This window comes from Vipera berus, assembly GCF_964194415.1.
Source record: "Vipera berus genome assembly, chromosome: 1".
In the NCBI taxonomy this organism is placed as follows: Eukaryota; Metazoa; Chordata; class Lepidosauria; order Squamata; family Viperidae; genus Vipera; species Vipera berus.
Window position 1 is genome coordinate 362,544,104 of NC_138202.1, and position 23,731 is coordinate 362,567,834.

A 23,731-nucleotide genomic window follows, 5' to 3' on the forward strand; every position below is an offset into this window, starting at 1 on the left:
AAAGTCCCCACAGCAAAGACATTAGCAACGCTGTTTGTGCAACACATATACCGATTGCATGCGGCCCCACAAAGGATAATATCAGATGGGGGTGCAGTTTACATCTGAGTTCTGGAAGGCTTTCCTGGACCTTTGGGGACCACCCAGGGGTTGTCATCTAGTCACCATCCGCAAACGAATGGTGGGTCAGAACGTTCAAACTCATTACCAGAATGATACTTAAGATGTTTTATAAATTACCAGCAAGAGAACTTGACCGACCTGCTTCCCTTTGCAGAAGTTACGTATAATAATGCCATTCACTCCAGCACCGGGTATACACCGTTCCAAGTCACAACAGGACAAAACTTCTACCTGATGCCTGAACTGCCAACTAACGACCCCACCATCCCCTTTCTGAAGGAATGGATCGCACAACTCCTAGACACCTGGCCGGTTGTGAGAAAAGCCCTAGATGAGGCTAGGGAGGCATACAAGGCCCAGGCAGATAAAAAACAAGTGGAATCTAAACCCTTCCAAGTAGGGGAGAAATTGTACGCTGTCTTCCACTCGTCCCCCTCCTTAATCCTAACCCAGTAATACGCCTCCCATAAGTCCAGTTTGGATTTAACCCAACCACCGGGTTCTGATAGAAACACTGTCCTAGGGACAAGGCCGTCCATTGACTTCTGGTAGCAATCAGAATGGAAGCTGTTCCACTGACTGACTGTCCTCACGGTTACGTCCAGTTTGCTTTTCCCCTTGTTTAGTTTTCATCCGTTGCTTCTTCTCTTTTTCTTCATATGCTTTGGAAAATAAGTTGACACCCCCCCTCTTCCTTGTGGCAGCTCCTCAAATATTGGAACACTACTATCATGTCCCCCCCCCCGGTCCTTCTTTTCTCTAGGCTGGCCATACCCAATTCCTGCAGCCGTTCTTCCCATGTTTCGGTCTCCGGGTCTCCAGGTCAGCCTAGCTGCTCTTCTTGCACTTATGCCAAAGTCTCAACATGACGGGATGGTCATTTCTGACTGGGCTTGTTCTTAAGCGTTCTTAAGCGTTGGGAAGGGGGTTGATGACTGACAGGTCCATTATCTGCCCCCTGTTAACTTTTTCCCAATGGTTGCTGTTTGGGCAGGAGCAGCCTGCTCCAAGTCCCATCCCATCGCCACAGCAATTCGATTGCAGGACCCCACCCCGCGCTCTGCCTTCCCATCCCCCAAACTCCACAGACCCCACTTTGTGTAGAGACTGCAGTAAGCTGAGGTGGTGGCCGGTGCAATTTGGGGATGGTTTCCCCAGTGTGAATTCCTGGCTAGATTTTCCATCTTTGTATGTAATTGTCCTCAACCATATGACTATTTATCATCTGGCCGGGAAGAGCTTATAAAGGGGTTAAACTATCAGCCATTGTCTGTCTTGCCCAGGGATGGCTCAGGCAGGGCAGGAGCCCCTGTCTTCCTTTGGGCCAGGTGAGCGAAGCCTCGTGCAACTCAGCCGGGCCTTCTGCACCAGGAGGCGGTCCTGACAAAGCCTGCAGGGTGGTCTTGGCCCATTTTGGTTCATCTTGGCCAGCTGGGAGGGGCTTTCCCTCCCCCACTGCTGAACCTTCCCAAATAGGTCCTGGCCACCATGGGGCCCTCACGAATGGGGCCTCCTCCCTCTCGCCCCTCCAGGTCCCAGCTCAGAGAGGTTGGAGCGCTGAGCCTCTGCACGGAGCTGGCCTCCCGTCCCCTGGACTGAGCAGGGTCCGCCTTGACAGGCCTAGCCTGGAAGAAGGCGGTGATTCAAACACAGCCAAGTAGCCGTGATGGGTAGCCCGTTCTGGAGCACAGGTCTGGTGCCACAGCTGTGGCCTCCTGCTAGCCACAAACAGACCGGACACCGGCATGCCTCTTCCCTCTGCTCAGGCAGCTGAGAGGCAGGAAGGGCAGGGGCCAAGGGCAGGCCTAGTCCGTTGGCAGCCTCCAGGCAGACGAGGGCAACCCAGAGGGACGGGGGCAGCCGCCTCAGCAGCCAGCCAGCCACAGGAGGAAAGAGGAAGGGGCCTGCTAGTCAGGGAGGGGAGCTCCACGGGACACAAGGCCTCATGCGGGGGAGGCTTCCTGGGGGGGGCATTATGAGATGTGTCTGTCATGAGTTCAGACCAGCCTTCGTTTGGCTCCTGGGCCTCTCAGGGTGCCAAGAACCGGCTGCCCTCCCACTGACCATCTCCCCATGGCCAGCAAGGGCAAGTTGGGGTGGCAGGGATTCCCTGGCTGGTCCAGCCGGGCTCTCGGCCCTGTGGCTGATCAGGCACAAGGTTCCTGGGGGGGGGTTGTCTGCTCGGAGGAAAGCTGGTGTGCCAGGCACTTAGAGCAACGGCTTTCTCGACAGTGATTTGAAGTTTTCCCCAGCAAGAGCTGATGCCATTAGATGCCGCAGCCAGCAAACTGGGATTTATTTGTTAATTTGGGGAGTGTTTAATTTCATCGGGATATAGCAACGGTTGTGTTAATATTTTTGAGATTTAGCGTGGTTTAGCGAAATTTCAGTGTAGAGTCTGTCTTTGAATAAAGATGAGGGGAGGAAAGCCATGTATGCTAAGAACCAGCATAATATTTTGCTGTGCGAGGCTCATTACAGAAAATAGAAGCGTTCTTTTAGGAAAAACTAGTCAGCGGGGGTGGGGTGGGGGAAGCAAGCAGTGAGGCGGTCCCCAAGAGAAGCCCCTTCTTGGCTTCAGGCCAAGCTCCAGGTTTGGGGTCCCCAGAAGGAAGCGGCTTCCTCCTCCTGGCCCTCGGGGGGGGCTGCTGTCACCCATCAGCCCGCTTGGGAGGAAGCCTCCTTGGATTGGTGGCCCTGACCCATAATCCTCGTGGGGGGGGACAGCACAGCTCTCAGCTGCCCTTTGGCTCAAGAAGAGGCCAGGGTGGAACTGGGCCTCATCTCCGCCCGCCCCCCACCCAGAGGGCCAGAAAAATGTCTGCCTGCCTTGAGGGGCTGGACGGCCAGCCATTTGGGGGGGGGGAGCTTCTGAGCTGACAGTCTACAGAGTGGCAGACGGCCCCTCCCTCCTCCTGCTCAGCAGTTCAGCCCCTCCAAGGGTCCACACGTGACCCCCATGGCTGGCCATGCCAGCCACGCCAGCCAAGCTCAGGGCAGCTTCCCAGCCGGACCCTCGGCCTCAGGGGCACAGAAATGGAGGCTTGCCAGGGAGCCTGTGGGAGACCCTGTGGAGAAAGGAAGAGTCTTTTGGGTGCAACTGGGTGGGCTTGTGCCCCTGGTGCCCTCCTTGGCAGAATCCCTAGAGCGCTGGCCTGGCCCCTCCAGCCGTCTCTTGCCAGAAAAGGCTGCTCAGCCGCAGGGGGCTTCCCTTCGCACCCACCTCTCTTTGCCCAGGGCGCTCTCTCTCTTCCTTTTCTGACCCAACTGGCAGCTGCCACGCGCAGGAGGGCAAACGATGCCATCCCAGCAGGATCCTAGCAGGCGGCACGGCTTCAGCGAATCTCCTGGGGAGGTCCTGAAATAGCAGCCCATCTTCTTTCACCGGAAGGGGAGCATGGCGGCAGTGGCCTGGCATTGGCTCTGCGCTCAGCCTGCGCTCCTGCTGCATTTCTCCCTCCTTAGATGGGGCCGCTGCAGTTCAGGGGCCTCCTGCGACACCTGCATCTGCGGGGAGACCAGCTGGGGCCCTCTGGCTTCTCCCCCCGCCCCTTGCTGAGGGCAGCTTGGAAGCTGAGGAAGGGTCTGGGTCGACGGTCAAGGCGGGGGGGCGGGTCTGAGTGCTTGTGAACAGCTCTGCCGTGGTGTCTGTTTGCGGGCAGTTTGGGGAACCCCCCCGGAGGCCAGCAGACTGTGGGGCCAGGCCCTCTGCTGCTGGGGCAGGGGGGCAGGGGGACCAGAACTAAGTGGGCACCCCTCACCCCCGCACACACAGACACACACAGAGGCGCAACATCCACAGAAATTGGGGAGCAATGTCTGGGCTTTGCAGAGAGTCTCCCCCAGGAAGGGCCTTGCCTGCCCTCCCCCTCTCCCCTCTCCTTCCACCCTGTCATCCTGCTGCAGTTCTCCTCTGATCACACGGCTTCTTCTCCGAGTGAAAAAAAAATCCTTTAAGCGCCAGGATTAAAGCCGAAAGTAGGTCTCTTGCGAAGACTCCACTTCCTTCCTTCCTGCAGGAAGCCGCCCTTGGTGGGGGGAGGGGGCTAGCCCAGCCACAAACAGCCCCCCCCAGCCCCCCCATCCAGGCCAGCCCTGGGCTATTGCGCCCGCTGGGTCAGGCCCGGGCCTGAGGGTGGGGGTCTGGGGGTGGGAGAGGGCTGCTCCTCGCTCGGCACGGTCCCTGCACAGGCTGGTAAAGAAACCTGGGGGGGGGGGGGAAGGACAGCCTCTTTGAGAAGGAAAATGGCTGTGGTGCGCAGGGGAGGGGGGCTTGGCGTGCCAGCGGTTGCAGAAGAGACGCACGGGGTCTCGGGGGTCAAAGCGCATCCTGCAAAACTGCTCTTAGAGCAGGACTGATGGAGCCAAGGCTTTCTTGGGGGGGGTTGTTTTGTGGAAGATACCCAGCCCCTTCCTTCTTGCTAATGGCTGCCCCTGGAGAGGCTGGACCACAGTTCCGTCATGTCTTGCCGGGCCAGGGGTGCAGGTCCTGGGGGGCTGTGGTGCAAGAGATTCGAGCCATTTCCCCCCCCCCCTCACACCGGTGGTTGTTTGGATCCATTTGCCTGGCTTGGTTTCCAGGGCTGCTTTTAGGCTTAAATGTTTGATGAAGGTGCCTCCTCCCAAGCGCTGAACTCCTGGGGCCATTTGGCCCAGGACTGGCTTATAAATAACATGGGCGGGGGGGGGGGGCTTCTGTCTTTGGTGAGGGGCAGTTGGGCCGAGCGACGGGGCTGGGCCAAGGCGGAGCTCCGGCTCCTGCAGGCTCTTCTCCAGCTTGGGCTGCCTCTCCCTGGCGCTGCCCGGATCCTTGGCCTGGCTTGCCCTGCTCCAGCCCAGCGCTTGCCGGCGGCACAGCCAGGCCTTGAAAGGTCACCGGGTGATCTTGAATATCTTTTTTCTGAGCAGCAAAATGACACGGGCGGCATTCTGATGCTTGTCAAGTAGCCTGTTTATCACCGGCTGTGCTGCCCCCTTCCCCCCCCCGGCCCAGCTGAGGCCGGATGACCCAGCGCAGATGCCCAGGGATGGAGGGGCGGGAGAGTTTTGTGCCCAGTGGCCACACGGGTGAGCAGGTGCTCCCCGCGAGGGTCTCGGGGCCTTGGTGGCTGCTGGCCTTCCTTGTCTGGGAAGGAGACGCTCGCTTGAAGGGGCTTTTGATGAGTTTGCAACTGAGGCGTTTGCAGTGTTCACTCCGCCATCTGTCCTCGGTTGCATTCTGACCTCTGTCTCCAGGCTTATGTCGATGGCTCTCATCGCTGTCGTGATGCAAATGGCCCATGGATTGCCCTCTGGCCCTTCCTTCTGTGGGCAGGGCCTGCCGTGCCAGCTGCAAAATGGGCCCCTGCCTGCCAGTGAAGTGCCCACCCTGCTCTCCTCAGGGACTGGGGTCTGCCAGGAAAGGCAGGGGCAGCTGAGCCTGGTTGTGGGTATGGGTGTGTGAAAGGGCGAGGGGAGCTGGCGCACTTTCCCTCCTGCCCTTCCGATTGTGCTCCAGACCCAGGAGGGGAGCCCACCGTGCCTGTCCAGAGCCTGTTCTGCCAGGCCTTCCATGGCCTCACCTCATCCATGCCACTCAGGCAGAGGCTCCTCTTGCTGCCACGCCTGCGGGCATCTCAGACTCCCCAGGGCCTTGAGGAGAAGCCTCTTTGCGGGGTGATGCCTCGTCAGTTGGGCATCTAGGACCCCCATTGCTCTGCCTGGTTGGCTGCCCCTCCTGTCAAAGTGGGGCTGAAGGCAAGTGGGCCCTGCATGCATCCACCAAGCTGCATTCTCCCCCCAAAATTCAGCATTTGGCACGAAATGTTTGCAGATCGCAGGCTGCCACGTCCGAGGGGCTGGGCTGTCCGAATGCAGTTGAGTTGACCAAGATGGGGCTTCTGCTGGCACGCTGGGAGGCCCTATATGCAAGCCCTAGATTGATTTTCCTGGGTGCCCTTGGACTGCTGGTGGGCAAAACTAGGATTCCAAGAGAAGAGAATTTCTGCAGCTCAGGATTGAAATGAGGGGTCCTCGATGGTCTCTCTGAGCAGGGCGGTTTCCTTGCAGATGTTTCAACTAGGGAACATCATCAGTGCTAGAAAGGAGGGGGTATTGCAGAGAGGAGGAGGAGGAGGAGTGTGGGGTCCCTGGTGCTCTCTGAGCTTGGTGGTTTTCTTGCAGACGTTTCATGACCCAAGTAGGGAACATCATCAGTATGAGGGAGGCTGGGCTCTGCTGGGGAGGTTTCAGCGGGCAGAGAGGTGTCCAAGGTGGCTCTGCAGAGCCCCTTCTTTGCCACAATGACCCTAAAGGATCGGCTGGGGTGGGGGCTGATGCAGTTGAGCCCCTGCTCACCTTCCCGCCCCTGCAATCTTATAATAGTCACCAGGATCCATGCCACACAAACGGGGTGCAGGGACCCCCCAGTTGTGAACCCAATGGCAGAGACTGACAGCAGCCCACCCCATTGCATGTCTGGGCTCCAGGCTGAAAGGCAGGCTTAGAGGGCCCCCCCCAGGGCAGGGCAGGCGGAGGGAGGCCATGGGCAGCCCAGCAGTGCAGAGCCCCCCTCCCTGCAGGGGCAGGTGCAACAGCCCCCCCCTCCCCACTACCACTCGGCCTCTCTGCTTGCTGGCAGCTGTTCTTACCTCCCGCCTCTGATCGATAGAGCAGGGAAGCAGCACATCAAAACAAGGTGAATATTTCATGGGATTCAGGGAGAGCTTTCCCCCCCCCCCCCGCCTGCCTCTCCCTCCCTCCCTCCCGCAGCAGCACAAGGAGGTTGATCCATCAGGAGCCCAGCTCCGCTCCTCCTCTGCCTGTCTGCCTGCAGCCCCCTCCTCAACTCTCCCATGGACCCAGCCAGCCCCCCCCCCACCGCCTCTTGCCTCATACTCAGCTCTAGGCAGCCTGACTGTGAGAAGCAGGTCCTGGGCCCAGGCCCCACCCGGCAGCCCCCTCCCGACCCCGGGCAGCCCCCCTCCCAGCAGCCCCACCTGCTGCCTTGCAGCCAGAGCAGCTGCCCTGGTTTCCAGATGTGGGGGGGGGCTGTGCATCCCCTGGCAGGCCAAGGGGCGGCTTGCTCGACGGCCCCCCCTCCCAGCCCTGCATGGAAGGCTGCAGCCTGCCCTGGCTATGGACAGGCCTTCCTCAGTGGAGTAGGGTCTCCAGTGGGTGGGACCGCAGCTCCAGGCTGGCTGGGGATAATGGGAGCTGTTCTCCCAGCAAGGTGGGAGACTATGTGGCCCTGAGGATGACTGGCAGCTGCAGGGGCAGGAGGAGCACTGGGCCGGCCGGGGGCTGCTTGACTGCTGCTCCCCCCCCCAGGAAGAGGGGGCTGGCCTTGGTGGCCGGGCTCCCCAAGACTCCGGCTTGGCTGACCGTCTTAACTGCCTTCACAAGTGCTGGAGGTCCTTGCTTGCCCCGGGCCCCACGGCCGGGAGGGATGGAGCCAGCAGCAGAGTCCAGATGGGGGGGGGGAAAACAAAGTCAGGATGGCCCCTCCACCAAGGGAAGCTGCCCCAGCCGGGGGAGGCAGGTCCTCCAAGGCAGTTCCTGGGTAGCTGAAGCCCCCCCCTCAGCCAGGCAGCTCAGAGGAGCAGCACGTTGACCCCCCCAAGCCTCTCCTTCTGCTGCCCCCCATCAATCGGGCCCAGGGGGTCCTTGGCTCTCCCCAGTCCAGGAAGGGTCTGCGGCCTGCAGCCACGGCAGGAGGCGGCCCGAGGGCCCTCTCCTCTGGGGGAGCTGGCTCAGACGCAGCTGCCCTCTGCAGCCCAACCTCCTGGGGCTCCACTCAAGAGCGCCCCCATGAGTCTCCGGAGTCCTCCAGGGGAAGGGGCATGGCGGGAGGGGGGGCGCCTTGGGCCGGAGGGGTCGCGGGAAGGGCAGGGGGAGGGCACCAGGGTGGCAAGCTGGCTTTGTAGAAGCCTTCCTGTTGTGGGGAGGGGGTGGCTGTTGACATGTTTTTGAAGCAATTTCTGATCTGATATCTTCACTAGATTGAGTTTGTAACCAGGTTTATTGTTTAAGCCTGCTGGGATTTCACTGGGAGCCTCTGCTGTTTACCCAGAGCCGTTTCATTGGAGAAAACAGCCAACAGACCTGCATTTCAATCCGGTTTTTACGTCCCCGTGAAATATGGGCAGGATAAGGCCGGCCAGGGCTTGGTTCCCAATTGCTGCAGGGCAGGAGGGGCGAGAAGGGGCAGGCCCACAGCCCACCAGGGAAGACACGGGGGGGGGTATCTGCCAGGGGGAGCTGCAGGAGAGCAGGGCAGGCTGGCAGGGATAGTTTAAGGGCCAAAACAGCGGCTGCGGCTGGGCAGCAGACAGAATGAAAGGGATCTCAGAGGCCATCCAGTCTCACCCTGGCCTGATGTAGGCATGCAGAATAAGGCAGGCTGCCCAGAGAGTGTGCCTCTGCTGCTACCGCCCACCCTGATGAAATGCCTGGTCCAGATGCACAGAAATTAGGGCTGCCCGTCTCTGGAAGCTGAGTCGATGCCAAGGTTCGCAGACCCCTTCCCACCAGCCCTTCCCCCACTTTCCTGGCTGGAGGTGCCCGGTTTTCCCCTCCCCCATTGACGCAACAAGGCTGCTTCCTCTGCCCACCTGCAAAGGGGGCATTGCCAAAAGCTCCGTTCTTTCCCGCTCTTTCTGGCATTTTGGTGCCAATTAGTCCACCCAAAACCTTACAATGAAGCAAAAGTAAAATAGAATTAAAAGTAGGGGGGAGGGAATGATCAAACCCTCCCAATCCAAAGGCTTCCCAAATGCCGCCAGCTCGGTGCTGCCCGGTCAGTGTGGACGAAATGCTACAGGACAGTGACCTGCCAGAAGACAGGCAAAGTCATCTGATGGCTTTAAAATGTTCTTACCGTCATCATCCTCACAGCACGAATAATACAGAACTACAAAAAAAAGTATTAAATGTATTTGGCCCCGCATCTCACTGTCAAGCAATGATAAAAAATAATAAAGAGATACAAGAATCACAGCAAAGCAGGTAGATGTTGGCAACTGGAGAAACTTGCTCATCCTGTGGAACTCTCTGCTACAAGATATTATCCAACAGATTAGGCTTGTCAACAAAGGGCAATGCAGCTAACAATTCTTCGTGCAGCTGCAACACTACAGGGAGACCCTCCGACATGCCCCTGTATGTGTGCGTGGTATAGGGGTGTGTGTGTGCACCCAAACCTTTTCCCTCCTGAATAAGGGAAAAGTTTTAGACTGTCCGCTGTTTAATAAAAATGACACTCACTCAAGCAGCCCCCCCTAAAGTAGTGGCGCAGCTGGGTAGTCCTGCACTGGACACTGTCCCCAGGGTGGCCGGGGCCCCCCTTCCTCCTTGAGCCCCCCCCAGGGCTAGCCTGCAGGTGAGTCAGAGTGGGGGAGGACAGAGGGGGATCCTCAGGGACTGCACTGCCCCCCTGCCCCTGTTCTTGCCGGCCAGGGCTCCCTTGCAGATAATCTCTGCCAGGCGAACGGTGCCACGGTGTGTCTGCTACATCGATCACACCTGCGCTGTGACAACGTAATTTTTATCTGGGCTGTTTATTCCTCTGATGGAGCTACTTGTAAATTCTGGGAAGGATCCATCTCTCTGACAGAAGCAGCACAGGGCGATTAATCTGGCTTCTGAGGAGGGGGAGGCAGACCCGCAGGGCAGGGGAGAAGACTGGACCCCACCGAGCGGGGCCTCCCCCCCCAAAGCCAGCCTCTGGCACCACAGCTGGGGCAGGTTGAGACAGCCGCCCGGGAGGGATGGAAGGAGCTTCCGTGGGGCAAGGCCTCTGCAAAAGGGCTGGGGGCTCCTCTGCTGCTTGCAGGTGGTGGGGGCCCACATTCCCCCAGGAAGTGCCAGGGAGGGGCTTCTGCTGGCTCCACAGCAGCCCTGGGTCACCCGTAAGCTGGGAGGGCCTGGTAAGCTGGGAGGGCCAAGGGCAGGCCGGCGGTTGGCCTGGGCTCAGCTGTGAGCAGCCCAGGATCAGGCCGCCAGTGGGGGCTGGAGCTGCTGGAGCTGCTGTGGGTGCAGGAGGGGCCGCCCAGCTTGCAGATCAGTCCTTTCCCAAGCAGGGCAGCTCTGCCTCCCCCGGGCCCCTCCCCCAGCGTGGTGCCCCATCCCCAGGCGGCCCCAAGGGGCCACAGCCTGACCTGGGGGGGGCTTCGGGAAGGAAGGGAGGGCCGCTGCGGACGGAAGCCCGGCAGCTGGGCCACTGCCGGAGATGAGGGGAGCTTGCAGCCCTCCTGCGGTCACTTGCATGGGGGTCGCCATCTCTCTTCCGCAAAGGGTGGGTTTATTTTTAGGCCAGCCAGCTCCCTTGGCCCCCTGCCCCACTTGGAAGGCCCCGGCTAGTGCAGGCCGCCTCAGCGACCCATTTGAACACTCCTCCCCCCCCCCCGTCGTGGCCTCTATTTCAGTGCTGGGCGAGTCGCCCCCCACCCGCAGCAGCTGCGGAGCCAGCCAAACGGTCCCGGGCGCAGCTTGCAGCCGCCGCCACACGCGGGCCTGGCTCGGGCAGCAGAAGTTGTTTTCCAAGCCGCAAACGTCTTTGTGCAAAACAACAACAAGGGGAAAAGCAGCTCCCGCTGCTTTCGGCTCTGCCGCTAATTCAGCGAGTTGGAAGACGGGACCGGCGGCTTCTCTGCGCCCCGCGTCTCCCGCCCCAGTCCGGGATGCCCCCGCCCCCTCCCGCCCCCCCCCCGTACGACCGACGGCGGCTCTCTGCCCGCTTCCCCCCCCCCCGGGCAGCCGAGCTCCCACCGCCGGCCGAGCGAGCGGCGTCTGCGGGCTTCTCCCCCCCCCTCCCCTCCCCTCCCCCCCAGCTGCGAGCGAGGGGAAAGTCCTGCGCTATCTTCGCAAAGCCTTCGGAGCGAGGCTCGACGGGCCTGGAAATTGCCTGGCAGGGCCGGCCTCCTTCCCCGAGCGAAAGGGATTTGGAAAGCTAATTGCACATTTGCGCGGCCGCTGTTTTGATTCCTCCTCGGTCTCCGGGGTGGGCTGCGAAGGTTGCCGTCGCTCCGTAACGAGCTCCTTTCTCGCCATAACACGCCCCCCCCTCCTCTCCCCTCGTCCGCTGCAAAGGTGGAGCTGCTGGGGAGGGGGGACGGTGTCAAAAGCGCCTGCTGGTTTAATAGGACTAAGAGGCGAGAGATGGCGGGCGGAACGGAGGCAGGCAGGCGGGGGGGGGGCTCCTGGCTGAACGCTTCGCCGAAAGAGGGGCAGGGGCAGCTGGTGGGAGGGGCTGAAAGGGCCCAATGGCTCCCCAACCCCCTGGGGCTCCCACAGCTCTTCACTGCTTACCCCCCCCCCGCCCCCAGCTTGAGATGCTACCAAAGCCAGCCTGCCTTGAGGCTTGGCCAGCCAGGGGTGGACGGGGCGAGCAGGCTGAAGCCCAAAGAGCCGGGCAAACGGGACTGCAGTGGGCAAGAGCTGGAGGCCATCTTCTGCTTATCCCCCAAACAGGCACCTGCAGGCTGAGCACGGGTGTGTGTGTGGGTGTGTGTGTGTGTGTGTGTGTGTCTGTGCGCGCGTGCGCTCGCCTGGACCAGCTGTCCTGGCCTTGCAGCATCTCCCGGGACAGCCCTTGCCTGCTGCAGCAAGCGGGGGCAGCTCTGCAAGTGGCCCTGGGAAGGGCCCCGTGGGGAGCCGGTGCTGGGCGTTAAGAAGGGGCTTCTCTTTGCTGTGGGCCTGGGGCGCTGCTGGCCGTGGGCTTGTGGCCAGAGCAGGCTTGAGGGGCGGGTTGGTGCCTGGCCTTGGGGAGCCCCTCAGACCCACTGGTGGGTGGGTTGGGGGGTTCAGCTCAGGTGCCTCCATTTAGACTGATTTCCCAGCCTGGGATTGTTTAGCCTTCCCTCCCCTCTCCTCCCCTCCTCTTTTTCACCCTTCCCTTCCCTCCCTCCCTCCCTCTACAGTGGACAGAATTTGCGGGAGTTTTGCTTAAGTTTGAAGAATCACCGTACTTAACATTTTTAAAGGCGGCGGGTGGCACCTGCTCAATACTGCGACACCGGTCTGTTCCCAGGAGCAGTTCTGGGAGGCCCTTCGTGGCAAAGGGTCCAGTTATTCTGGGACCCCCTACCTCGATTGTGTCTGCCCATCCCAGGCAATGCAGCACACTTGGCCTGCTTTGGGTCCCTCCGTCTAAGGGGGCCCAGGAGACTTGCCCTCTTGGCCTCAGCCCCCCTCCTTCCCCCCGGACAGCCTGGCCCTTAAATGCCCATTTTCCCCCAAGGGGGTCAGGCTACAAGTTGTTAGCCCTTTGGGGGGGGGGTCCTTTGGGACTTTTGAGGGGGACTTGTGTGCTGCCCCATGCCAGATGGGGGGGCTGGATGTTGGATGTTTCTATTGTTTTTACCGTTGGCTGGCTGCCCAGCTATGTACAACAATTGTGGGGGCAGCCATACAAATCGAATCCGATCACTCAATCAATGATAGAAACAGATCAACACTTTTAATCAGAGCTGCACTGGTTTTCAAACTTTTAATTGCTTCCTTTGCTTTCTGTTATTTTATTATTTGCTTTCTTATAATTTTTACGGTGTTTTAATGGATGTTATAAATGAATGAAAACTGTTGAATTTTTTATAGCATGTTTATTTATTTTCTTAAATAATACTCATTAGAAACGTGCAAAACTAGCAACTCAAACAGATTGCATATGTAATAAAATAAATAATACAAATTAACAAATTAGATATGAAAAAGACGGAGAATAAAAGAGGGGAAAGGAAGGAAATTCTACTTTAATCTACTTTCTTACAATACAGAAAGCATTGTACCGGCATTACCACAGCGTTTCATTTTTGAAAAACAAAGGAAATCTTGGCCCCGTGGCATCACCCTGGAGCAGAGGTGCCCAACCTTGGCAACAGCTGGCTGGGGAATTCTGAGAGAGGAAATCCACAGGTCTTAAAGTTACCAAGGTTGGGCACCCCTGGATTAAAGGGAAAGTCCAGTGCCTCTCTCCCCCTTAGTTGCCCCCTCACCCCCAGCAATGGGGGCTCCTTGACCAGCTGTCCTATGCCGGGAGCGGGGATGGCTGACCTCACCTGTCCCACACCTACAGCTGGGCACCGTTTCCCAGGCCGCCTTCCCCAGATGGTGAACTGGCAAGGATCAGGGCCCCATTTGAAGAGGGTGCAGCGCTTGGGGGGAGGGGGAGTCGGTGAAGCAAAGTCACGTGGGAGAGAAAGACACACCCCCCCCCTCGCTTTTCCAACTGGGGTTGGGGGTGAACCAATGGAAACAAATGTCCTATAAGGCTCACACTGGGCGTGCTTGATGGAGGCTGTCTTGCAAGCCAGGGAACCCCGACAGATCCCTTCCCCCGCCTTCCCCGAAGGAGGACCCTGGGCCGGGCATGGCCGCATCCCCCCTTCCGTCTCAACGGGCAATGGGGTGCTGGTGTGATACACTTCTTGCCTTCTTCGCCTATCACGGACATTTCCAGGCTCTGAGGTCGCTACGGAACGTCAGGCTGGCCTCTAAGGCAGGATCCTGGAGGGGGGGGGGCAAGCGGGCTGGGCAAAGAGGGGAGGGCCCCCCCGGGGTGCTGCCCCACAAATAAACAAGGTGAGACTCCATTCCAGCAACTGGGGTGAGGCTGGGCCTGAAGGAGCAGGTGGGCACTCTGCGATTGTGCCCGCTTCCCTCCCCGCTTGCTTGAGGTTGTCTCTGTTGGCCGTGCAACCCCCCAAACGGACAGTCTGCCATCCTTGGGGAAGCCACAGAGGTGGTGGGGGAGTCCACGGCCACTGTGCAACCGTGGGCCTGAGCCAGGTGATCGGGGCTTTGACTGGGAGTTCCAGGGCCACGCCTGGAGCTTGGCTTTTATCTCGGGACCGTGGATGGGGGGGGGATGTTGGCGCCTGTGAAGAAACCGCTACGGGGTGATTCTGGAGCTTCTGTAGCCCCCCCAGCGGAGAGCAAGGCTATTTGACTGACCTCCTCCCAGGTCCTTAATGGACCATTAAGAGCTGGATCTTGCCCAAGGCTCTTCCTGCCCCCCCCCCGCCTCTTTCTCTCACCGGTTGCCACCCGGCTTCCAGTAGCCCTACCAGGCAGGGTTCTACTGTGGGACTCAAAAGGTGCCTTGCTAGACCCTCCCCGGCCCCCTGTCACACACACCCCCGGCTGACCTGGCCTTGCTGCCACCCACCTACCATGGAAGAGCCCCCCCCGCCCTCCCCTTTCCTTGTCCTTTCAGGGGACAGCAGAGCCATCCGCTCCCAGGGCGGAGGCTAATGGAGCATCCCTCGGGCGCTTGACTCCATTATGTGTGAATCAGACTGTCTGAATGGGTCAGATTGATCGGCTGCCTGCAACTCTCACTGTCCTGCCTGGGTGATTGGATTAGAGGCTCCTAATGGGCGCTGCGGCTGGCTGGGGCCAGGCTGAGGGGGGCTGCCAGGGCCGGCAGGCCGGCTGTGTTTGCATCGCCCACGGGCAGGCAGGCGGGCAGGGGTGGGGGGTGGAGATCTCAAGGGCTGGCAGGGTCTCTACGATACCTGGCAGGGGGGGGAACTGGCACCATTTGCGTCCTCGTTGGGTTTCCACCACACCTGTTTTCCGGGGGGGGGGGGTAGTTTGCAGAAGGAAGACAAAGCTGATAGAACATAGATATATTGATTGATTGATTGATTGATTGATTGATTTGCCACCCGAGTGACTCTGGGCGGCTGAGCTGGGACCAGGTTGCCCGGCACCAGGGAGAGTTTGCCAGGCGGGGGGGGGGCTGGTTCTGTTCCAGCCAGATGCGAAGCCGGGATGCTTTCCTAGGAGGGGGGGAGTTCTATTAACGCGCCCCAAATCTGGCTTCTGATGCGCCTCTGCTGGGGAGGCTTCGCGGCCTCACTGCCCCCTTCTCCATTGGCCAAGGCGGCACTGGGGGGGCGGGGGGGGCTGGCCTGGCACCTGGGCCCAATTGGGGTTGGGGAGGTTGGACGAGAAAGGCTCCTTTCTCAGCTGCTCTTTCCCTCCAACTTTTTTGCTTGGAGGACCAGGACTGCCAAAGGGGTCCCTGACTGGGCTGGGGTTCGGAGAAACGTCGTGCTGGTGCGGGACGGCACCCCAACCCCAACCCTTTTTCGGTCCGCCCAGGATGGAGGCTCCTCCTGGATCCCGTCGGTCTGTTGTGTGCCTGGGTTGTTTTGCCCTCGGCCCCGGACGAGTCGCCACGGGACAAGAGTTACTCTAATACCGAAATAATAATAATAATAATAATAATAATAATAATAATAATAATAATAAATAATAATAATAATATTAAATTTATATGGCAGAATAGTATTTCAGATGAACCAGGTGCTTTATGAGTTCACTGTCTGGAAAGGGCCGTTAAATGTGACTAAATTCGCTTAAACAGACCAATAAGTGTCTTAACAAGGAATTAAATTCACAATACAACTGCCTGCAACAGAACAATGCCAAAGGAGGGACAAAATGAAATGTGAATGGCAAAAATTAAAATATTTTTAAAATTATTTTAAATAATTAAATTTAAGGATTGAATTGTCACGCATCGAGTTGTATCCTGGTGAGTTGCCCCACTCTGATTCAGGAGGGCTCCCTGTGGGTCAGGGTCACTTTCATGGTAAAACTGGAACAGAGTGTTGCAATCTTCTCCCCTCCCCCCCTTTATCTGGGGGGGGTTGTTGGTTTTCTCAGATTACCTCCCTGGCCCGACTGAGTCCTCTTTTATCTGACGGTTGCCTTGAGAGAGACTGTTCCGGCCGCCAGCTCTACCCTCCCGCATCCAGAGGGCCAGGGATGCTTCCCTCGGCTAAGAGGGGTTGTGGGCAGAGCGGGGGGGGGGGCACGATGGGGGCAGCAGGGGGGCACCATGGCATCCACCTCCCTCTCCAACACCCTCCTCAGCCCTCTGCAGCAGGCAGGTAGGCGGGCATCTGACCTTTCCTCAAAGAGGGCAGCCATCTGGCCCTGGCTGCAACCAGCGGCTCCCGCCCGCAGTTGAAAGGGTCATCCTGGAGAGGGGTCTTTCCCGCCCCCCCTCCCAGGCTTTGCAGCTTCTGCAACTGGGCGCTCCTCTCCAAACAGCCCCCCAGCTTGGAAGAGCACAAAGAGACTGAACTTGCCTTCTTTATTTTGCATTCCTGATGGCTCCTCCTCCTCCTCCTCCTTTCCCAGCCTCTTGGGTGTGGGAAGAGGAGGACTGGGGGGGAGGGGGGGAAGGTGAATTTGCTGCCAGCCTAGACTGAGTGGCCCGGCCTTGCTGGCTCCCTTGCGGCTCACTAGATGCCCCCTTGCAGAAATGCAAATCCTGCCTGCCTGTCGGGGTCCAACTTGGGAACAGAGCAGAGTGTGCGGAAGACAAAACATGCCAGGAGGGGGAGCCCCTCCCCCCCAACAGTGGAGGCCTTGCTGCCTCTCCTCTTCCTGGGCCGCCCCACCTTTTCCTGCCCCACTCCCCCCAGTGGTGTCCTCAGGAGTGTGTGTGTGTGTGTGTGTGGGAGTCTCACGGCAGGTGCTGTGATCTCACTGTCCTCCTACCCAGCACACACAGAGTCGGCACCAGCCCAGCTGCTCCCAGGGTGGAGAGCGGTGCCACGTAAGAGCTGAGAGGCCACACCAGGAAGTGGTGGCCCAGTGAAGCTGCCCCACGTCACTGGCCACAGACCAGAGGGCTTGACCCCGAGCTTCTTTTCCTGGGAGCAGGCCCTGTTGGCATGGCAGGTGAAGGCAGCTGAGCCTGGCACAGCCGGCGTTGTGGTGCCCTTGGCAGGGCCAAGTCCGGTCTCCCACACGCTGGCTGGTCTTGGAAGGGCCTTGCCCAGCTCCAGAGGCTTCCTGTCCAGAAGCTTTGGCTCCCTCTGGCCATCCAGATGCCTTTGGCCGCCTCTGCAGGGAATGAGGGCAGCATCAGGTCCTCCCTGGCAGAGAGGTAGACTGCCACTGACTCTGGTGGCTCAGGGACCGGCTGTTCAGTGGCAACTGCTCCGCTCGCCACAAAACAAGGCCAGAAGGAAGCTGCCGACGCTGCGGCGGGGATCAAGGCTATCGGCAGCCGTCCGGAGTGGGCCGGCCGCCTCCCCTGCCCCGCCACCCCTCCCGTCCAGGAGGCCCTGCTCGGCCCTCCGGCAGCCGCCCCGGGACGGATGGCAGGAGCTCCCGCGGGGCGCTTCAAAGGCAGCGGCGCCTTTGGAGACCGGCCGTTTGGCTTCTAATGAGCAGCGCCTCGCCGGCCTCTCCAGCCCCGCAGCCCCCGCCTCCACCTCCGCGCTGGCCTTCCCCGAGCTGGAGCCGAGCAGCGGCCGGGACCAAGGCTGCCTGCGGCACAAGGATTCGGGCAGGAAGAGCGCGCCAAAGCCGGGTCCGGCCTCCCTCCGGGTTTGGTCGGAGACTGGGGGGGGGGCTTGTCTGCTCCAGGGCGAAGCCTCTGGCAGGTCTACCAAGACAACCCCCCCGCCCAGCCACCAGTGTGTGGGGGAGGGGTTCGGAGAGATATAGACCACCACGGCGCGCACACACCCCTCGCTGCCCGTGAACGGTGGGGCGGTGGGAACTTCCTCGCCCCCCAGAGACCTGCCGGCCCCAGATTGCCGGCAGTGAAGGAGGCTCTCATGGCTGCGAAGGGCTCTTCTGAGGCTGGAGGGGCCGAGAGGGAGGGGGGCTTCTCCAGGGTGGGGGAGAGCAAGTCGCACAGGCTGGGCAGAAGGGAGCCAGTGGTGCCAATCTGGCAGATAAAGTAGCCCTGCAGGGCGCTGGATGCTGCGGTCCCACGTTGAGGGGGGGGGCAGAGCAGGAAAGAAGACCCTCCGCACAAGACGCCGAAGAAGGCTGAAGCTCCAAGGGGCCGGTGGGTCCCAGCCCCACTGTTCCTGGAAGGGTGGGTAGGAGAGGCACGGAAGAGAGAGGGGCCAGGCGCCATCCCCTCTTCTAGGTTTTTGAGTGACAGCCGACCTTCATCTCCCGAAGGGGGAGCTTTGGGGGATGAAGGTGATGGTGGACGGGCCTGTTCACTCTGATGACCTTCAGCTTGTTTGGTTCTCAGGCTGCAGCCGCTGTCCCCACCCTGGGCTGTGTGGGGAAGGGGTGTCACACAGCTGAAATGCACCTCAGGCCAGGTGCCCCACCACAGGGCTCTGTGCATGGGGGGGGCTTGAAGGACATTTGTGCTGTGCCCACCTCCTCCTCCCCCTGCCCAGCTCCAGGAGCTACAGCAGCTGCCCCTCCCCCTCCGCCTCAGCTGATCCGAGGCCGGTCCCTCCTGGCCGCTGCTCTCTCAGGAGGCAGGCTCCGCTTGTTTCTGCCAGGGCCTCCCCGGCAGGGAGAGGCCACCTGCCTCGGCAGGTAAACAAGGGTGGCAAAGCGCTGGGAGCGGCAGCAGCAGCCACTCACGTTCGTAGGGCCGCCATGGCAACCGTGGGCCTGCCCCAAGTCATCCAGGGCCTGGCACATGCCAGGTGTCACACGCCACACCTGTTTGCCTCAGGGCAGTTGCAAGGCCATCAGAGAGCAGAGGGCATCGCTGTCGGTGCCAGGGCTGATTGCTCTCCAGGTGCCCAGAGCACCTTGTGCTGAGCAAGGTGGGATGAAGGGCTGCCGTTACGTTGGCTGATGGTCAGCCGGTGGCCCTTTCCAAGGTGACCGGTCTTTGTTGAGCTGGAGGAGTCCCGGGGCCAGGAGCAGGGTCGGGGGGGGGAGGGGAATGTGCCAGGCACCTGGCAGGCGGAGTTGCTTGAATTTGCACCCGGGGGTGGTGGTGATAGAGCCATGATCTGGGCTGGGTGGCTTTGAGGAAGTGGGCAGTATCACCTGACCGCCTTTATAGACCTCCACCCACTCCTGGCTTGTGGCGGCGGCTCAGGAGTGGGTGGTGGGTGGCTCCACGCAGCAGCAGCCGTGTTGTTGAAGGGGGGACATTTTTGCCTGACTTGTCGTGCTGCATGGCCTCCTGGAGAAGCCGTTGCCAGACCCAAATAATCCTGGATAACGGGGTCCATTCCCCACCTCCCTTTTCTAGGGAAGCCGACGAGAGGGCGTGTTGGCCCTTTGGTGGGTCCAGACCGGAAGCAGAACTCCGAGCACCGGCTCCGTCTTTACCGCAATTAAAGGGATTTTGCAAGACTGGAAATATTTCCCCTCCCCCCCACTCTCTCCGGGAGGGTCCCTTCAGGAGGGCTTCCCTGAGCAACCCCTCGCCCGCTGAGGGTCCCGTCTAGCTGAGGGCTTTCCCTCCCGTCTGCCAGGGGCCATTCCCACAAACCAGGACACGAGGGGTCAGGCCACCCTTGAAAGGAGCCCTGGGTGACACGGATCCCTCCTCGTGGCTCTTCAGATCAGACATGGCATCGCTGGGGTTGGCAGAACTGGGGCGGGGGTGGGGAAACTTGGGGGTCTTTCAGGACCGTCGTCAATGGAAGCTTCTGCGCTACCTGGGGGGATTATGGGGGGGCTGCGTCACAACGGTCCCCCTCCTTTCTCTGTGGCCGGATCCAGCTGGTGTTGGCAGAGGGGGAGAGATGGACCCCCAGGGCCCTGATGTGTGAGGTCATCGCCCCCTCAGAAATTCGGGTGACCTTGTTTAAAGACGCCCTTAAAGCCAGGCTTCTCCCCCCAGGGAAGTGGGGTGAGAGGCCCCTTGTAGGGTGCTGCTTGTTCTGCTCTTTTGGGGGCAACCATCATTTTCAATCTGTAGTGTTTCTGTTTTAATGCCGCTTGCTGCCCAGAGTCATCGTGCCACTGAGTGGCCCTAGAAAGCAGCTGTCCAGATAAAACAGGGCAAGCTGGCAGCTTTCAGTTGCCCTTACTGTGCCCCCTCCCCATGCAGGGCAACCCCTTGCAGGCATTCATTGCCCCTGGTGCCTTGCTGGGACCCCCTTTGCCCTGGTGCCTCGCAAGGCCACTTACTCAGCAGGCCCCACTGGCCAAGTCTCCTGGGAGCCCCCGGGAGGGTCGACCCTGGACTTCCAGGGAGGCTGGCGTCCAGTCCTGACCACAAGGTCCTCTTGAGGCAGAAAATGCCAGCCTCCCCCCCCCCCAAGAGGGCCCCCCAGGAGGCTGAGGAGGACTCTGAGCAGCTTCAGGGGTGGCGAGACTGGCTCTTTCCACCTGACCTCTGTCATACGGGGGTCCTGGCCCTCCCTGTCCCTGAGGGCACCCGGGGCTGCCCCCCAGGTTGGCTCTGGCCTTGCTGCCCTGAGAGACCCTCACTCAGGGAATTTTTTTTATTATTATTTTAATTCCATTTATATCCCGCCCTTCTCCAAAGACTCAGGGCGGCTTACAAGCTTAGCAGTAGCCTTCATTCTATGTATATGCCTGCTTGTTAGGGCTTTCACACACCCCCAAGCGGCATTATTACAAAGTCAGCTTATTGCCCCCAACAATCTGGGTCCTCATTTTACCTACCTGGGAAGGATGGAAGGCTGAGTCAACCTTGAGCCTGGTGGGATGCGAACCTGCACTAATTGCAGGCAGCTGGTGTTACTTAAGGAGGCATTAGCCCACTGCTCCACCAAGGCTCTGATCAGGGAGCCCTTTGTGTGACCCCCCCCCCTCCAAGCCGTTGGGCCGGAGTGACCAGGCAAGGATCGGGCACCCTAGCTGATCCCAGCCTCCCCCAATCATTCCCGGGAGGGGGAGGATTCTGGAAGTCAACCCCCCTCCCCCGCTTGGTCCCCCACAGGCAGGCAAGGCCATTCTGTTGCCCAGGTAAGGAGGGGCTTTCTGCAAGGGAAAGGAGGCTGGGATGAGCCAGCTTCTCCCCCTCCCCCCTCCCCTGCCCTGCAGGTTGGGCACCTGAGCGGCTCCCCTGGCACTCGTTTGTCTGACTTAGGGATGGGGCCCTGGGGAGCCCCTGGGCTGGGCGGCCTACAAGATCCAGCCTGTCCAGTATTGATTTTCCCTATTATTACACTTCAGATTTATGGCCGGCTTTAAAATTGCAATAAGTGGCAAGCTGAGAGGTGGGGGAGCAGGGGGGCTCCCTTGTGCCCTGAACAATGGCCTCTCCTCCCCACCAGCTTACTGAGGGGCTGGACAGGCAGAGCAGGGGCGGGAAGACCCTCTCCCTGACCTTCTCTCTTCCCCCCCCCCAAGAAGAGCTGTCTGCATTCTCTTTCCTGAAGCCCCTTCCTCAATAAATGCTGTCCTGGGGGGGGGCTGCTGGGACAAAGAGGCTGACTTCCTCCTCCATCTCTTTCTTTACATGCGTGAAATGTATGCCCACCAGGGCCAAAGCAGACTCTTGGCGGGTTACAGTCCTTCAGAGCAACAAAAAAGAAGGCATTTAGATGAAAACATCCACACAAGCAAGGAATAAAACCACAGGCTAAATCCTCACTTCAGTAACTCAGGAGCCATAAAACCGGGCTCTCGGGGTGCCCCGCCTTTCGCTGCTCTGGCCCCCTAAAGGCCAAACGTCCAGGGAGCCTTGGGGTCAGTTTTGGCTGGAGGAGGCCCTGCATGCCTTCCCTGCCAAGCTACCCAGACCTTTCTGGGAATAACCACGGGGTAGGAAGCCGGTAGGTCCCGGGGGGGGGGGGCTTGAGCTGGCCTGGCTCTTTCCTCACGACTGCCCATGAGGAGGGGATGGCCAAAGGGAGCCCCTCCCAGCCCCTCCCCTTCCAGCTGAGGTCTCTGGGTTCCTGGTGGGCTGGGCTGGGGGTGGTGTAAGTTGCAAAGCAGAGCATCCTGCCCTCCCCAGCAAAAGCCTGAGGCTGCCCAGTGCCAGCCTTGGGGGTCAAAACAGCTATTAAGCCACAACTTGACTAGCCAAATTGGGAACAGACCAAATTATCCGTCATGATTTTTATGCTCCAGACTGGCCCGGCTATTAACTGGAGGATGGGGAACAGCTGTCGCTCCATCAGAAAGTCTAATACCAAACAGCTGGACTGCTGGCTCTCCGTGGTGCCCACCCTGCGCCGCCAGATTGGCTGTGTGGTTAGAACCAGCCTGGGGGGGGCAGCCAGCCCCTCCTCCCTCTCCCCCAGGCCCTGGAGTCAAAGCCGGGCAGGAGAGCCGACTCAGGACTCAGGCGAGGGCAAAAGAGCTGCACGAGTTCATAAAGCTGCTTTCCTGTGGGGGGGGGGGGAGGTCTGCCTTCCAGCCCCGCTCCAGGCAACATTAGGACTGCCTTATTCTGCAAACCTTTACCCCAGACAGTTCAGGAATTAGGAATTTTCTTTCAGTCAAAGCATCCGTGGAAGTTTAGCCGCCTTCATTTCACTCAGAAGCCGGTTAACACACGCCCCCCCTCCCCGCCCGCCCAGGGAAACGTGGGAAAACCACGTCGGGGTGCGTGTGTCTTGGGCTGGAAGGGCTGGTCTGGCCCTGCTGATAATCTTGGGTGCCGGACCCTCCAGCCCAAGCCCCTCCCCTCCCCGCAGACGGGGCCACTCTAGAATAGACCACCGGCGGCCCTATCTCTCCCCCCCTTCTTCGTCTGCCTGGAACTGCCTGGGAAGAGCTTTGGAAGGGGTACCTCGAGGGCGCCCAAACCTTTCGCTCCCGCCCTTTGAGTTGGAGCCACCGAGAGACAACGGGGCCCAGCGAAGCGGCCACAGCCCCGCGGACTCCTCCAGGAGAAAGCCCGCCCTGCCGGGGCCGGGCGAGGCAGGCGACGAGAAAGACGCGGCCGCCCCGGCCCGAGGGGAGCCGCCGCGGGGCAGCAAACAAGGCTGCGGGGCTTCGGGCGCCGGTCCCGCGGAGATGCCGCCCGGGCGGAGGGCGGGGCTCATCTCCACGGCCGGGCCCGGGAAGCTCCGGGCGCCCCCCCGCCCTCGCCCGGGGAAGGGCTCCGCGAGGCCGGCCCGACGGGAGCCGCTCGGTCAGGGCTACTCGGCGCCCACCCGGAGGGGTCGCCGGAGCGCCTGGGGGAGCCGCGAGAGCCGCTTCTTTTCCGGCGGCGGCCGGGCGGGACGACCCCCTCGCCGGGCCGGGCGTCCCCCGAAGGAGGCCGTGTCCGCCTTCGCACGACCCGGGTCCCCGCGCCGCCGCTACGCTGCCCACTGAGCCGCCGCTCGGTTCGGCTCCAAGGGCGGCGGTGCCGCGGGAGGGGGGGAGCGCGGCCGTCCCTGGCGGGCCTCCGTGCCGGGAGCGACGAGGCGGCGGGGGTCCCGCGCTGTCCCCGCGACTCCGAGGCCGGCCGGCGCCCGAGCGCAGCCGAGAGGCCGTGCAAGGAAGAGGCAGCGCCTAGAGAGCCCCCCTCCCCCGCTGCAGCCTGTCAAGGGGGGAGGAGGAGGGCCCCGCCGGTGGTTTGCAGGGACGGGGACCCCAGCCAGGCGGTGCGGAGTCTGCAGGGAGGGTTAAACCCAGGGGGGATTTTCCAGATACCAAATCCAAAGCAAGCATATATTTTCTCCCCTCCCCCCAAAAAAGCAAGAAGCCACCCTGCCTGGCATTCTGGGCATTGTAGTCCCAGCCTTGGGGTCAAGAAAAGGTGAAACCCGGGGGCTTCCTTACCAGTTCGCTCCATATTTTCCTTCCCACCCCAGATAAGCAGGGGGCCCCTGATCTTAGGGAGCAGCGGAGCAGGCCAAGGGTATCCTGCCCCCCCCCAGCTCACGTGCTCCCAATGTAAGTGAATATTTGATGGGGGGATTAAAAACCGAATGGCAATTAAAGGTCTTTTGCAGTTGGATGCTATAGCAACCTTAGT

General features: G+C 60.4%; 1 protein-coding gene across 3 annotated transcripts in view; it reads left to right on the forward strand.

Annotated features, from left to right (window-relative positions):
* RTN4RL1 (reticulon 4 receptor like 1) overlaps window positions 1–23,731 on the forward strand; it is a 34,143-nt gene that overhangs the window by 8,022 nt on the left and 2,390 nt on the right. Inside the window, exon 1 of one of the 3 annotated variants that reach the window (XM_081315026.1) lies at window positions 21,531–21,582. The exons of the other annotated variants lie outside the window; for them this stretch is intronic. The gene's annotated coding sequence lies outside the window, so the exon portion shown is untranslated. Of the gene's footprint in view, window positions 1–21,530; window positions 21,583–23,731 lie in introns of those variants that run through there. 3 annotated transcript variants of the gene reach the window in all.